The following is a 14,965-nucleotide window of genomic DNA, read 5'->3' as shown; positions in this document are numbered from 1 at the left end:
GACTGACTGAACTTCTGCGTTCAAATGGTTGTGATCAGTGACACAAAATCCAGCTGGAGTTTGGTCACTTATGGTTTACCAGATTAATTGTATACGGCATTAAAAACATCCCTTTTTATCTATACTCAGTTTTCTTCTGGTTTAAATAAGAAACAACTTCCTCACCAAATCCTTGGTAATAAACAAGCCAATCAGTGGTAACTTCAGAGCACCAGACACAGGTGGATGTTTAGTGAGGTTGTCATTATTTATCAACAGAAAAATAGCCTGATGGTTGCAGCAGATGCACGCTGACAACGGAAGCACATGCTGACTTCTTTGCTGTGGTTTCCAGTAAACTACTGTAGCCTCATACAGCTCCATACAGACAGCCTGTAACAGAGTTATCTGTGTGTTTAAGGGATGGGGTGAGCAGTAGTGTAAGTGTTGCTCCCACAAATGTTTGAGTGCTCCCACAAACTGTGTGTGACAATTTCATAGGAAAATTGCACGTCTGGAAAGAGCAACACGCTGCAGGATATGTGATAGCTGTTTCACTGTTAAGGAAAAGCTGTATGTTTGGGAAATAACCTTGTTTTCTTACAAGAAATTAAAATCATTTTTATTTTTCTGTTTGAATTTTGACCTTGTCAACTCTGAAAAGCATTTGCCAGTAGCTGGATCAAGAGACCTAACTCAGCAAACCCTGCAAATGCAAGCAGATTTCTTTTGGCTTTGGAGATAAGGGAGTTTCTCTGAACTATCACTGGTACTGCAGCATCTACACTGCCTTTTGCTGGCCTTGATAGTCACCAGAAATGGGATGAGAGGGGCTGACACCCCTGACCTACATAGCTGTACCAAGCAGACATCAGCCACATGCGGGAAGAGCACTTGTTCTAAAGAGAAGAGAGTCATGCCAGAGATATTTTCGTTAAATTCAAAGGTCTTAAGTTATCCTACTAATCAGTGTCTGAGCCCCAGTCCCACCCTGAGTTCAGTAGGACAACCTTTTGTTCAGGGTACAGTTTTCTTATGAGTAAGTGTCAGTGCCCATATCTTTTGGTTTTGGCATGTTTAAAATGCTAATTATAAGTAATCATAACAATTAATAATTAATGAGACTCTGGCCTTCCTTGGCTTATTAATTTAGAGCCTGTATATACTGACAAATAGAATGAACCAAGCCCATTCTTCGTCCTTGCAAGAATGCAGTTGTAACATCTGTTCAGATGACCCGGGGCTTTCACTCATGCTACATTCTGGAAACAGTCTGGTGCCTAAACTGTACTCAGACTACCTGGCAGAGTGCTGTAAGTACTAGCTGCCCTAGTTGTCCAAGGGAGTGAGATACAAATTAAAGTGTATGGACCATTGCATGGTGGAGCATGTATGGCCATGCACCGGTCCAGTGTGATGTACTGAAGGGCTTTATTGTTTTGAAAAAAGACTGCAGATTTTATTTAAAAGGGACAAAACCTGTTGTGTACTATCCATTGTGAACTGATATTTCTGTAAATCACATCTAACACCACATACTGTAAAAGAAAATAAGATTATTTCCATGGAAATTTTCAGCCATCTCCCAGGGTGGAAGAGAGATTCTGTTGCTGCTATAGAACTCCATTTACAGAACCAGCTCAGAACTCTCCTCAGTGGTGAGGAATGGCAGGATGAGAAGAAATGAGCACAAGCTGAAACACAGAAAATTCCATTTGAATGTAAAAAAAACATGTTTATTACTGTGAGGGTGATGGAACACTGGGATAGTTTGCCCAGACAGATTATGGAGCCTCTCCACCCTTGGAGGACGTCAAAATCCAGCTGGACATGGTGCTGGATAACCTGCCTTAGCTGAACCTGCCTGAGCAGTGATTGGACCAGATGACCTTGAGAGGTCCCTGCTGACCTCAGCCACTCTGTCATGCTGTAGTACGATACACACTGAGGGACCTGGGCTTGGTCAGCCTGGAGAAGAGAAGGCTCTGGGGAGACCTCATTGCAGCCTCCCAGTATTTAAACTGAGATTATAAATGGGAGGGATATCAACTTTTTACATGGGTAGATAGGGATAGAAAAAGGAGGAACAGTTTTAAACTAAGGGAGAGGAGATTTAGATGAGATGTCAGGGGGAAGCTTTTCCCTGAGGGGGTTGTGAGGTGCTGTAACAGGTTTCCCAGAGAGGTTGTGGATGCCCCATCCCTAAGGGTGTTCAAGGCCAGGTTGGATGAGGGCCCAGGCAGCCTGATCTGGTGCCAGACTTAGTGGTTGGCAACCCTGCCCATGGCAGGGAGGTTGGAACTAGATGATCTTTGAGGTCCTTTCCAACAGAAGCCATTCTACGATTCCCTTGTAAGATCTCAAGGGGCTTTAAAAATTCTTGTAATTAAATACTTTTTTAGGTGGTCATAGTCATCATTAAAGCTCTGTTACATTAAGAGAAAGGCAGGGAAAGACAAATTCAATGATGAAGTAGAATCGTGCAAGTTACACATCTAAACTCTGATAATGACTGATTGGCATTTAGTAAAACTCTACTGACTTCAGTGGATTTGTCCCTACTTAATACCGCTACTGGGTGAAATACATCAGAGACAAGTGGCAGTACTGCAGCCTACACTGATTTGGCATATAAACTGACTTCAGACAGCAAATACAGTGGACTCATTCCCGTTACTATCATTAGGATTTGTTACCACCAAAACATGCTGAAACTTGGCCATGAGTTTTATGTCCTTATGGCTGAAATCATACAGAGGGTCACTGTTAGGGTTCGTACTGAAACTGGAAAGTTCTCAACTCTCATTTCAGGGTATGTTCAGCCTGGCAGAACTCCATGCTGTGCCAACTGTTTGAGCTCTTCCACCCACATGAGGTTTTGTCTCTGTGTTGTATACACATTGCCTGCAATGCCACAGTTGCTTTATCAGCTTCTTCCTAGCATCAGCCAGTGTGGTTATCCGCACCACCACAAAGATCAGTAGGGAATGGGCTCTCTGACAGTGGACTCCACCTATTCTTATTCCTTATAGCTCTGAAAAAGTTCCTTGGTGCCTTGGCTCCTTGGACTCCCCTTGGAGGGGATGGACATTTCTAGGGCCTCTTCTACATATTCCTCTTTCATAATCTTGTTTTGGCCCTGGAACCCCATGCATGACCTTGTTTTTTGCATCTCTTACCCTCTAAAATTATAGGATACCTTGGCTATGTGGCCTCTCCATCTCAGACTAGTAGGATGGAGTTCTTATATCTGGGCTAGACCATGTTAGTTACCTAGATACTAGGTCATGTTCTCTTAACAGCAAGTTAAGTTAGGTAGAAAAACTGCCTCAGTGAATAACATTCTATTTTCAAATAAATGAATAAAAGTAATTGTGGAGAAGGAAGAGCTCAGCAAAAAGGAATTTCTTGTGTTGCCTGCATAGCAGCTGGTGGCTTCTTGTCAGCAAATCACCCACTGTCATGACAGTGCATGAGAATTTCACTGTGACAAGCCAGACTCTGCTGGGTCTGGCAATACCCTTCTCTCAGTGTTTGCATTCAAACTTTAATGTAAGCTTGAAGCTGAACTTCATCCATCATTTTTAGGCTGACTTCCCAAGAATCCAGTGTCAATTCAACCTACTCGTGCAAGGAGGGGGTAATTCAAGAAGCACTTTTATGCAAGGGTTTTTGTCTTGCAAGCAGCTGATTTCAAAGTTTGCACTAGTGAAGTTGGAGTAATGTTGAGGCAGCACAAATGCTAGCATTGCTGTTTGGCTTGGACTGGATTTTTTTAATTTTTTTTTTTGCATGTGTTTTGTGGTTTTGTTTTTGTCACTTGTTTCTTTGCTTTTAGTTTTAAATTATTACTGTAGCTGTATCAACATGCTGCTTCCCTTATGTTCATCTCCATCTTGCCGTAGGTTTTTCCTGGAGTTTGTGTCACTCAGAGTTGAGGTGGTTAACACAGATACTGTTGTGCATTGAAAAGAAAAAAATAGTTTTTTTATGCTTCACACCATGGGTTTGGTCAGCCTCTTGGGAGTAAGACAAACTAATGTCCTGAAAGTCCATTTCCTGCTTATCGAGAAGGGTCAGAACATTGTCTCTTTTAACCCTGGTAAATGTTTGCTTTGGTTTGGTGCCCAAAGCCTGTTTCAGTAGGCACGCTGCCATTGCTCTCTGAGATGAGTGAAAGGCACATAATTAATAAAAAGGCAGTCCATAGACAAGTAGTATTTTCTTTATTTTCTGGGCTTTCCTTGGTATTTTTGTGTTGGGTGGAAATCTTGCTGCAAATTTTGAACGGAAAAAATGTTTCTAAACTGTGAACATCTGGTAATGCCTAGCTCTTGATCCCAATTTAATCTTTATTTAAAGAAAATCTTTGAAACTTTACTGCCCAACTGCACCATCTACAGGCAAAACAAAACAAAACCAAACAAAAAAACCACATTACAGAATATTTGAACTGTATTAAGCACTGTATCTTTTAATCACTACAAACAATGAATAAAAGCAGATTTTTATTTTTTTTCTGTACTAGTTGTATTCTTATGCCTTTTGAACTTAACGTTACTTTAAATTTCTTGTATGCTTTGTCCAGGAAGTTCTGCTTTTGCAGAACATGTAACAGTTTGCCTCTTATCATGGGAAAATAGAGGACATGTCTGGCTTAGACCTTGATTGTGCTTTAAGAATTTAATGTGATGTAGGTAAAAGCTGCTGCATTCATCGGCTGTCACATGCTATTTCATTAACACACCTACATAGGGATTATGATAAACATCAACTATGCTGTCATCGCTCTGCCTTTCTTACCCATAATTCCTCACCGACTAATGGTAAAGATATTCTTAAAGTGACCTAGAAAATGCTGCCTCTCTCCCACAGCAAATAAAACCGTGTTAAATATGCTCATATATCATAATGATAAAAAGAGAAGGGAGAATTTAATGCATGAGCTTGTAAAATATGCAGCAGTTTTGCAAGGCTGTTTGAAAAGTGAAGATGATTAGCATGTGAGGCCACATTAGATGTGTAGCTGTTGCTTTGTATTTAGTACACTGCTGTGTGTCCACCACACTTCAGTAATCGAATAGGACAAGTGTGTTGTGAAACTCATGGATTAAACCTTGTTGATTGCACTCCTCCTTTTTAGGAAGAAAACAGATCCTCTTTACCTGTTCTCTTGTTCCTGTGAACAAATATGTTTAAAAATCTATTCACCAGTGATAAACCATGTTGAAATAGCCCTTATAGTTGGTAGATAGAAGTATACATTCTGTGAATAAAATGCAAATAAATGTAAATGATTTTGTTCTTGGAGGAGAACGAGAGGCTAAATTCAACATCACATCTTTGCTTGGATTTAGTGTTGTGTGCAATACCTTTCCTGGGGAGCTCTCTAGAGCAAGAGCATTATTTGTCCCAGTGGACATACAGCATCCAGAGTCAATAAGGCACCAGTTCTGACCGAAACCTTTTTGCATTAATATAATTAATTCTTCTGGAAAATACTGCATATTTTCAGTCTGTTACTCCATGTCCTTGCCCAGCAAATTGTCTGTTATTTTGCATATTGATTTTTGCCTGCCTGTCTCTGCCTTTGTCCCAAGCTGCTACGCAGCAGTGCAGTTTCTTGAACTTAGAAGAGCTGGCATGTTTCATGCTGTTGTCCACATTTCAGCAAAGGCAGAAGTCACTACCATATGTGGTTCATGGAGTGTTTTGGGATCCCTCAGGATGAGAGGTGTGATATAAACATATGATACCATTCATTCCATTTTTCCCCAGCACACACAGTGCTAATAGGTTTTGCTTTTATCTGGAGCTCCCCTGACTAAATTGTGAAACATCTCAGTAATACCATGAACGTTTGCTGCTGGCAGACTCATAATCACTGTTCTCTTAGCTCCACCTTACAAAAAGATGGCTGTTCTCCAGGAACACAATTGACTATCCTGCTACCAAATGCCTCTTTATTTTTTATCATCCTCCATACCTTCTCTTACAATTTCCCTTGAGATTTCTCTGGATCTCATTCAGGTCCCGTTTCCCATTTGACACCTCAGTTCACCTGTGGTGCATTGTAATGTCTGTGTTAATCCTGTATCCTGAGTTAAAAGGATGTGTATAAGGGTATTTCTTTGTCCCGTGTGCGTCTATCTTCCTTCCACTGTGTTTGGATGGCAAAGGCTCTTCCCCTTTAGGCAGAGCCTAAAGGAGACCAATAATCAAGTCCTCCATGCTACCTAAGCAGCAGCTCTTTGTCTCCTCTGAAAGAAAGAGGCAAAACACAATTGCTTTTCTGAGCCCTTCTGCCCGACTCTGTGAGAAAGGGAACAATTAGCCTCATTAAGCTCTGGAGGGCCAGCAGACATTTGCATTCCCTGCAGTTCCCTCGCTTGACCCCGCTGTATTAGGGCTGCAGCCAGTCCCTCAGTGAATACGGCTGGACTAACGAATCGCTGCCAGCTCTGCCCACATCACTGCTCTCTGTGCTGCTGTGGCACTGCCCTGAGCTGCACAACTGGCCCTTCCTGAGCTCAAGTGATGCAGTACATGGGGGGGCTCTTTTCTCCCCCCTTTTAACTCCTCATTAGTTTAGCTCAATTATTTTTGCTCCTGTTTTTCTGGAGCTTCATGTATACAACTGCACGCTGCTTCTCAGCTTTTCACCCTGACACTCTGCTGTCAGGTGGTAGTACATCGCTTGCCAGAATGAGAACTTGTCAAGAAAATCAGTGAGCTGCAATGTCCCTTTGGGGCCAGGCAAACAAGTCCTGTGGAATTTGTTAAATGAGATATGTGGGGCTACATACACTAGCTTGTGGGGAAAAGGATAGGGATAAATAAAGGGCTGTAAACATTTGATTCCTGATCATTGAAATGGCTCTACTCCTGAATCACTGTGTCCGGTGCCAAACTTGGTAAAAATAACGACATCATTCTTTACTCCTCATTACTTTCCTAATCCTACATTTGTGCTATTGAATAGCAGACTGGGATATTCTGTGCTATGGACTCTGTAGTATAGAGTCTACCCTTCCCTCACTTGCGTAAGAATAAATTGGGACTAAATCCATAGAAGCCACTGGTGGTGTCATGTAAAACTCGTGCGTATGATGAAAAAGAAGTCCTTGTTTTTCTTTTTCCACAACTGAAAACAGAGCTCAGAAATACAGAACCATTTTGATATTTAAAATCCATTTGATATTTAATCAGAAGTGTGGCATGCAAAGATCATGGGTATATATCTGAACTGAGCTTTAGGAAACATTAATAACAAATCCTACTGATAAAGAACAGCTGCATTCTTACATCAGAAACCACGAGGACAAATAATTAATTTGCCTTCATTAACTTAACTTCCCTGTACTTTCCTGGAAAAAGTCGATATATGCTTAGTTTACACATCTGACTGTCATGATAAGAGTGGATGTTTGACAAGACTGATTTCTGTTTCCACCCCTTCCCTCCAATCTCCCTTTATGGTTGGCTACTAACAGGAAGTCTTAGGAAAAGACTGTGATAAAACATTGATGATCATTTTCTTCTTTAATAGAGAGGAACTGGAGTTTGTTTCTAAATCTCAGCTGAGCAGGGCTGCACAGAGCTGTGAGTCAGAAGAGGGGAGCAAGGGTACAATGCTGATTCCCTCCTGAATGACAGTAATGTGGAGGCACAGAGCAGGGAAAACACCATGACACACGCAATGCTCATTCCCTTATATTCCTCTGATGCTGAAGCTTAGTATGGGTTTAAATGTGTGTTTAGGAGAACAAAAGGGTCATAGACATACACAGGATATATACATACAAAAACTATACATCACAAACACTGCTCTTGCAACAAGTCTGCAGATTGAGGAAATTATTAACAACCAGTAAATATAAACAAGACAGAGAGGGACTCCAGTTCCAGGCAAATATGGGTTAAATCTCAGCTGGTATTAGACCTTGTATTTATAGTTGAGCAAGTGCCTTTGAATGAGTGAAATTCTATTTCAGTGGCAGGCAGATCAGAACAAACAACTTGGCATTGTTTTTTTGTGAGAAAGCAATCTTGACAAGTATATATGGCTGGTACTTAGAAATTCCCACTGCGTCGTTGAAACACTTCCAGACATCACTTAATCAGGTGAAGGAGATCTTAGCTCATTCCTTGTTCTCCTTCAGGTTTGCCAATTATAGCTTGCCTAGATTTTCATCTCCTATTTCTCTTCCATTCTTGTGAATTTTTGTGGCTGAACTGTGGGATCAGAACCAACATTTCTGGCATGGTCAGTGGGAAGTCTCTCACTGCTGGCAACAGGGCTGAGCGCTGTGATCCCTCCGGCCTGGCTGGGTCCAAGTCTGGTGTTTTGGTTAGGGTGGGCTGGGAGGACTGAGGGGCAGGTGTGCATGGCTGTGTGTTGCGTTGGTTGAACTGGAGTCCATTTGAGACATCTGCTGCCAGTTTTCTCCCAAGTTAGACTGGAATCTCAGTCATTGGAAACAGCAGGCTGTCCTGACAGGAAGGTTCTGAGCTGCTTTCTTCCAGGCAACGAGCTGGCTCCTGCTCCAGAATGGCTTTGTCAGAGAGTACTTGTTGAGCATGCAAACCATCTGCTGGGAGGCCTTGTACTGAATAAAACAGGCACGGTTCCATTTTGGTCGCTCAGTTTAACACCCTCAGATCAGAGGGCTGGTATTAGAGCTGGCCCAACAGATTCTGACAAGACAGACTGGTGAAGATTTGGGATGCTGTTTGTTTTCTGACTCACTCATCTTTCGTGCTCTCTCTCTTAATGTTGCAGCAGTGCTGAAAATCCTGCAATGAAGCCTCCTGATGGCTGAGGGAGCGTGTCCCACATTTGTGAATGACACACTGCACTACTGTGTGTTCCTGAAGTGGCGACCTTCAGGAGAAGTGGGGATGTGAGGGAAATGCTGCTTCTAGCACCCACGCAGCTGGATGGGGATATCAAAGAGAAGGCTCAGATCTTCACAAAGCATCTGGGCATGGTGCTGAGCAACCTGCTCTAGGTAGCCCTTCTGGAGCAGGAGGGTTGGACAAGAGGGCCTCCTGAGGCCCCTTCCCTTCTCAGCCATTTTGTATTTCTGCTATGTACACAGGCACGTGATCCTCACACTTTGACATGCAAGACCTGGAAGAGATCTTTACAAATTGCCCCGACCCATGGAGCTAAGAGTGTATGGGAATGAACATCTTATCCTTTTTTTTTTCTTTCCCAATTAAGGCAATCTTTTAGCTTCACAGCAGGAAGCAGTTTATTCCCCATACCTCTGAACCACTTCATTTTGCCTTATAGGTGCTGTGCCTTAATTTATTTTGTGTGACAGAGAAGCCTGCAGAGGGCAGCTTTACTCTTGTATCACATCCTCAGCTGCTTGCTTTTCGTCTTTAACACTGCAACGAGCCCCCCCCACACTTCTTTCTTTCCCGCAACAGAAAATAACAATTTATATCGTGTAATTTTTCTGTTTCTTTTTTTTTCCTAGCCTTTTTGCAACAGAGGAAGTCAGGCAATCTACTGTAATCTATCTGGCTAGATAACGTACAGTTCATTTGCATGGCATGTGATTACAAGGTTCTAGAAGATGCTAATTAGGAAGTAAATCTGGGGAGAGAATAGGGATTAGGAAGCATCCATCAGTCAGATGCCTGTCAGCCAGCAGAATAATAATAATTAATCATAATTAACAATAAGTTCTGTGTCAGTGGTGTATCTTATCTGAGGACTCTACAGGCATTTTGTATTTAATCTGTGCAGCTACTTCTGATGGGAATAGACATGATAAAATATTTAGAACTAAATTTGCAAATGGCTTTTCTGAGAAGAGACTCCTGAAGCAGATGTATACAAGCACCAGAATGAAGCACCCGATTTTCAGATGTGCTCAGCATTTGCAAACCCCTGAGTTTTTGTGCTAGTACTCTCTCAGATGTCTTTCAGCACAGAAAATGTGAGTAGTGCCTGTGTCTCAGTGGAGGACAACATTTCAAGTGATAGCTGGGAAATGCAAGTCTGACCCCGTGGACATGGCTGGACTTACTTTTCATCTGTGCTTTGCATGAAGTCTGCTTGGGAGGAGCCTGATCACACATGTAGAACCAAGTCCTTATGCATGAGCTGTGGTTGGACTGGGGATGTGCACAGCCAAGCATGCTGCAGGTCAGCTCACCTGCAAGCAGAACAGTTCTAGCTCCTCTTAAGTGTGGTGTGAATGTCACAAATGCATCTGGGACACTGACAGCAGTGATGAAAAATGTGCTGTTTGCAGGACTCGGTGTACTTGCTTTTACTAAAACAGCTCTCAAATCACGTCCATCGTCCAAAGTACTAAGAAGCTTTTCTGGTAAACAAAATACCAAGTGGCCTGAAAAGTCAAACTTCTGAGTCATAACCAAAACAACCAAGATGAGAAAAAGAATCCAGCGGTTTTGTGAAATGCCTTTTATTTTGTATCTAAGTATTTTTTCAGAGTTGTCCTCTTCAGATAGGATCTCAGCATATACAATGCTAGTTTTAGTAGAATCAGGAAATAAAAATAAATCCAGATCCTCAAGCTCAACTATGTAATGCCGTGCTGCCACGTTCCCCACGCACAGCAGATTTCTGCCCTTTTCTTACACAGCAATCCAGAAATCAGAAGTGTTACCCCCTTAACACTCAGCCCTTCCATAGGTGCTCACTGGAGAGGTATGTGCCATTCCAGCTGAAAAGAAAAGCGTTTGTTTTCTCCAACTAATAGCATCGTTAGTCATTTAATTAGATGCTATCCCACTCCCTGCAGACCTGGCAATTTTTTCTGCTAACACAAGTTAACTGAGCGAAGGTAAATAAACCTGTGCCACAAATGACTCTCTCTAGCTCCCAGGGCATATAGCTTTTCTTGGCCTGTGTTCAGCCTTTTCTTTCTCCCTTTTAATTTTTCACAATTGTAACAAAGAACTGGTGTACTCTGTAGGGAGGGAAGCCTAAATTCTGCCCCATGATCTCCTAGGCTTGTAGCACAATGGTAGAAATACTCCAAGTTCTGTAACGAATGCAGATTAGTTGGAAAATCCCCCTTTAGAATTGATTCAAGAAAGAGACAATACATCCAGGGTTGCTGCTTTAGTAATACTCACTTGAGATCAAAAATTCTTCTCTCTTTTTCCCAGTTTTTCTATTTCTGCTATGCTGCAGTGTATTTGAAGGAGAATAATATAAACCTCTAGAAAGTGACGAGTCTAGGACAAAAGGCCAGAAGTTCTGCAATGGACCAAGCAATAGATTATAGATCCATAATGTCCCTTTTGACTCTCAGAGCTACCGCAGCTTTGTAAGCAAATGGGCAAGCTGCGTGATACACCATCTATTCTTCCAAGTTGCCTGGGAATACAGGCAGAATGTTCTATGCTGGTGACAGTGTGGTCACTAAAGTCAATAATAATCACTGCCTAGGGGCCCAAGGCGTTTTCTCAATCTTTAAAGGTAAAATTCTGTCATTCCATTCCCTGCAACACATAAAAATCTTCCTTATAGATGTGGTGATGCAGCTGCAGCAGTTTCTGGGGGTTCTGAGAGCCCACCGAGATTTTTCTCCAGTGCTCAGCTGCAGGGATGTAGTCTGGCCTCCAGCAGAAATCTTTCTTTGGATCTTTTGCAAAAGGGTCTTTTATTTCCGTGGTTGTTACTGTCTTGCTCAGTTCCCAGTGACGCAGTCTCAACCCTGTCATGACTAAATCCACTTAAACTATGGTTACCCCTGTGCTTCCAGTGAATGTTATCACTTGGGGCAGGAAATGAAAGTTCATCCCTTAGGAAAGAGCTTGCTGTGATTTTGCAAGGCACAGCAGTAACCTGGTAACCGACATATCCATTCCTGCTACATTTTCTAGGTCAGCATGATTCATTCTTAAGGGAGCAGATTTAACTGGGCAAGTTGAGAGGACTGTAACCACTATCCCTGGCTGGCACGGCGCAAGGAGAGGTTGCTAGGTGGTTCAGGGCAATGCAGGCCCCATGCCCTCCCCATCCTCTCGGGGTTCTTTGCTATTGAGGGCGAGGCCAACGATGATTCTGATCACATGTATCACAATACAGGGATCCCACTGACCAAGTGCAGAATAAAATGGGAGCATAAAGCAGTTTCAGCCTGAGTGGGAAGACCCTGTACAAAATGAGAGGCTGACCTCAAAGCGAGGTGCCTAGAAGAGCGGCAGTGCTGGTATGCATCCCTCTGTGGAGTGGGACATGAGCAGGAATTCACGAGCCTGGAAGTACTAAGGCTTTTCCCACCAGACACATTCAAGGAGTGACACACATATGAAAACAATGTCCTTTCCTCTCTGCATGTTGTGAACAGCAGCATCAGCAGTTGGCGCATGGCTCCCTTTTATCTTGCACTATATAACATGCATATTTGACTGCACTGCACTTTTCCTTATTATCTCTGAAGGTGCTGTGGGACAGAGCCTTGGCTGTTATCAAACCTGATGCTCTTGATCCATAAAGCTAAAAAATATGCTGGCAGGGGTTACAGACTGCAGTGATTTGGGCTGAGAACCAACTGGGTATGACATACTGATAAATATTTGGCCTTGGTGCAGCAGTTTGTGGGCACAAAGCATCTCTCAGCAGAAATAAACTGTGAAATGCACAGAACACATCTTCACCAATTACAGGGAGTACTCATTAGCCCACAGTTTTAACCAATTAGGAAAACTCTTTTCTCCTGTGATGGATTTCTTCTTTGACCTTTGGTAAGATCTTCCACTTCCTTGTGCCTCAGTTTCCACACAAGGGGAAAAATATTCCTTTACTTTGCAGAGATGCTGAGCAGATTAATTAGTGCCCAGGTGCACTTTTTAGGCTCTCGGGATGAAAAGTGCAGTGTATGTGTTTACTTTTTAAATTGCATTTCATTATCTTGCTGAAAAAGACATCCTGTGGACCACTGCCAGTGCGGGCAGGGGGGTTCTTAGCAAACACAGCAAGCCAGAGCTAAGCAGATCTTGTGCACCCCAAGCCCTATTCTTCCAGGGCCCACTCACTGCTAGACCAGAATATCTGCAGAATACCTGCTGTCTCTGTGAGCATTTGATTTTGACTAAATATTACTCAGAACAAATTGTGACAGCTGCTGTTCAAGCACAGAGGGCCTTCTGTTGACGTCAGTGGTTGTATGACAGACAAATTTGGCTTGCTAGCCCACTTTAATTGAGTGCATGAGCATATGCATCTCCTGTGTGTAACACTCACTGTTAAAGCAGGTCAGGATTTGATTTAAATTCCTCAGCCTCTGGGGCTCCCTGATTTCCTACTGAAGAAACCAGCTCTTAGCAAAATGTGTCACCATAGCAGAGGCAGGGGTGCCACCTGCAGTTACAAAACAGGGCTCTGCAAAACTGCACTTTTCATAGAACTATAGAATCACTAATGTTGGAAAAGACCACTAAGATCAACCAACCATCAACCCTTCACCACCATGCCCACTAAACCATGTCCCACAGTGCCACATCTACACATTTCTTGACCGCCTCCAGGGACAGTGACTCCACCAGCTCCCTGGGCAGCCTGTTCCAATACCTCACCCCTCTTCTGAGAAGAAATTTTTCCTAATATCCAACCTGAACCTCCCTCGGTGCAACTTAAGGCCATTCCCTCTTGTCCTATCGCTGTTACCTGGGAGAAGAGGCCAACACCCACCTCACCATAGCCTCCCTTCAGGAAATTGGAGGGGGCAATAAGGTCTGTCCTGAGCCTCCCCTTCTCCAGAATAACTAATCCCAGATCCCTCAGATACTCCTCATAAGATTTGTGCTCCAAACCCTTCACCATCTTCATTGCCCTTCTTTGCTTATATCAGTGGCATCACAACTCCTCATGGAGCCTGCTAAATTTGGGCCTGCGTTTGGGAAGAGAGGTCCTGGCTTGTTCTGCCTAAGCAATGCTCATTATTTCCCAGGGTAAGATTAATACTGTTGTTCTTTCAACCCACCTGTGCAACAACCCCATACAGTGAGGGACAGAGAAAAGCAACTCCACTGTGCAGAGGACAGCAGCCTCCAAAATGCATTTTTAGTTACAAGGAACACGTGGAGTGAATGGGTAGCTGAGCAACCGCTGAGACGCCGCAGAAATCAGAATTTTTCTAGATCTGAGAGATTTAAATCTTTTGATAGAAAAGAAACTGTGACCCACAGTAACAAAGCAAAGCAGTTTTTTGGACTGTGCATATAAACCCTTGATTTTGGCAAATAGCAGCTGACTGGGAAGCTGGAAGCCGTGAGCCGTGCATGAAGGCTGTAAGCCTTTGTCATTCTGAATGTTGGTTCAAGTAATCTTTCTTTGACAGCTCATTTGCATCTAAGCTATCCCCAAAGAGTCTGAGAGTTTGGAAATAATAGAGATGACATTTGGGTAAGTGTTTAAAAATGCACAGCAGCAGCATGCTCGGAGGCTTGCATTAACAAGCAGCAACGAATCCCGAAAGTGAGCTGTAAAAAAGGAGTTGAGAATCTGTCTGAATGGAGTAAGCTTCACTGGGCATCTGATGACCGCGTAGGAAAGGGTTTGTGCCAGAAGTGGGGAGGTGAGCATTACTCACAAGTTGACAGTGCCAGAAAATAAACCAGCACCAACGAGGCTTACGCTTAGGATGCAGCATTGAGCACAGCACACTCCCAACCTCTGCGAAGTGCTCCATTGAGAAAATTGCTTGCAAATCAAGCTGAATGGCAATGAAAAAAAAACAAGGCAACAGAATGGTTTCAATGAGCCAAAAAAATTATGTGATTTTAAATGTTCCTGTCCTCTAGCACAGGCACGGTGCCAGCAAATCTGCTCAAGCAAGCTTTGAGGATTAGGGAGAAGTGATTTTGCCGGTTCCCAGGCAGTTGATGCTGTGTGCAGCTCTGAATATGTTGCTCAGCACCAGTAGGGTCCATCCTGACAAGGGAAGAGCTGGGGGCTACAGGGTCTGGGAGAAAACCTCTTGTGCCAGGATTG

The sequence above is a fragment of the Numida meleagris genome, chromosome 2, assembly GCF_002078875.1.
Source record: "Numida meleagris isolate 19003 breed g44 Domestic line chromosome 2, NumMel1.0, whole genome shotgun sequence".
Lineage (NCBI taxonomy): Eukaryota > Metazoa > Chordata > Aves > Galliformes > Numididae > Numida > Numida meleagris.
This window is presented reverse-complemented; position numbering follows the sequence as displayed.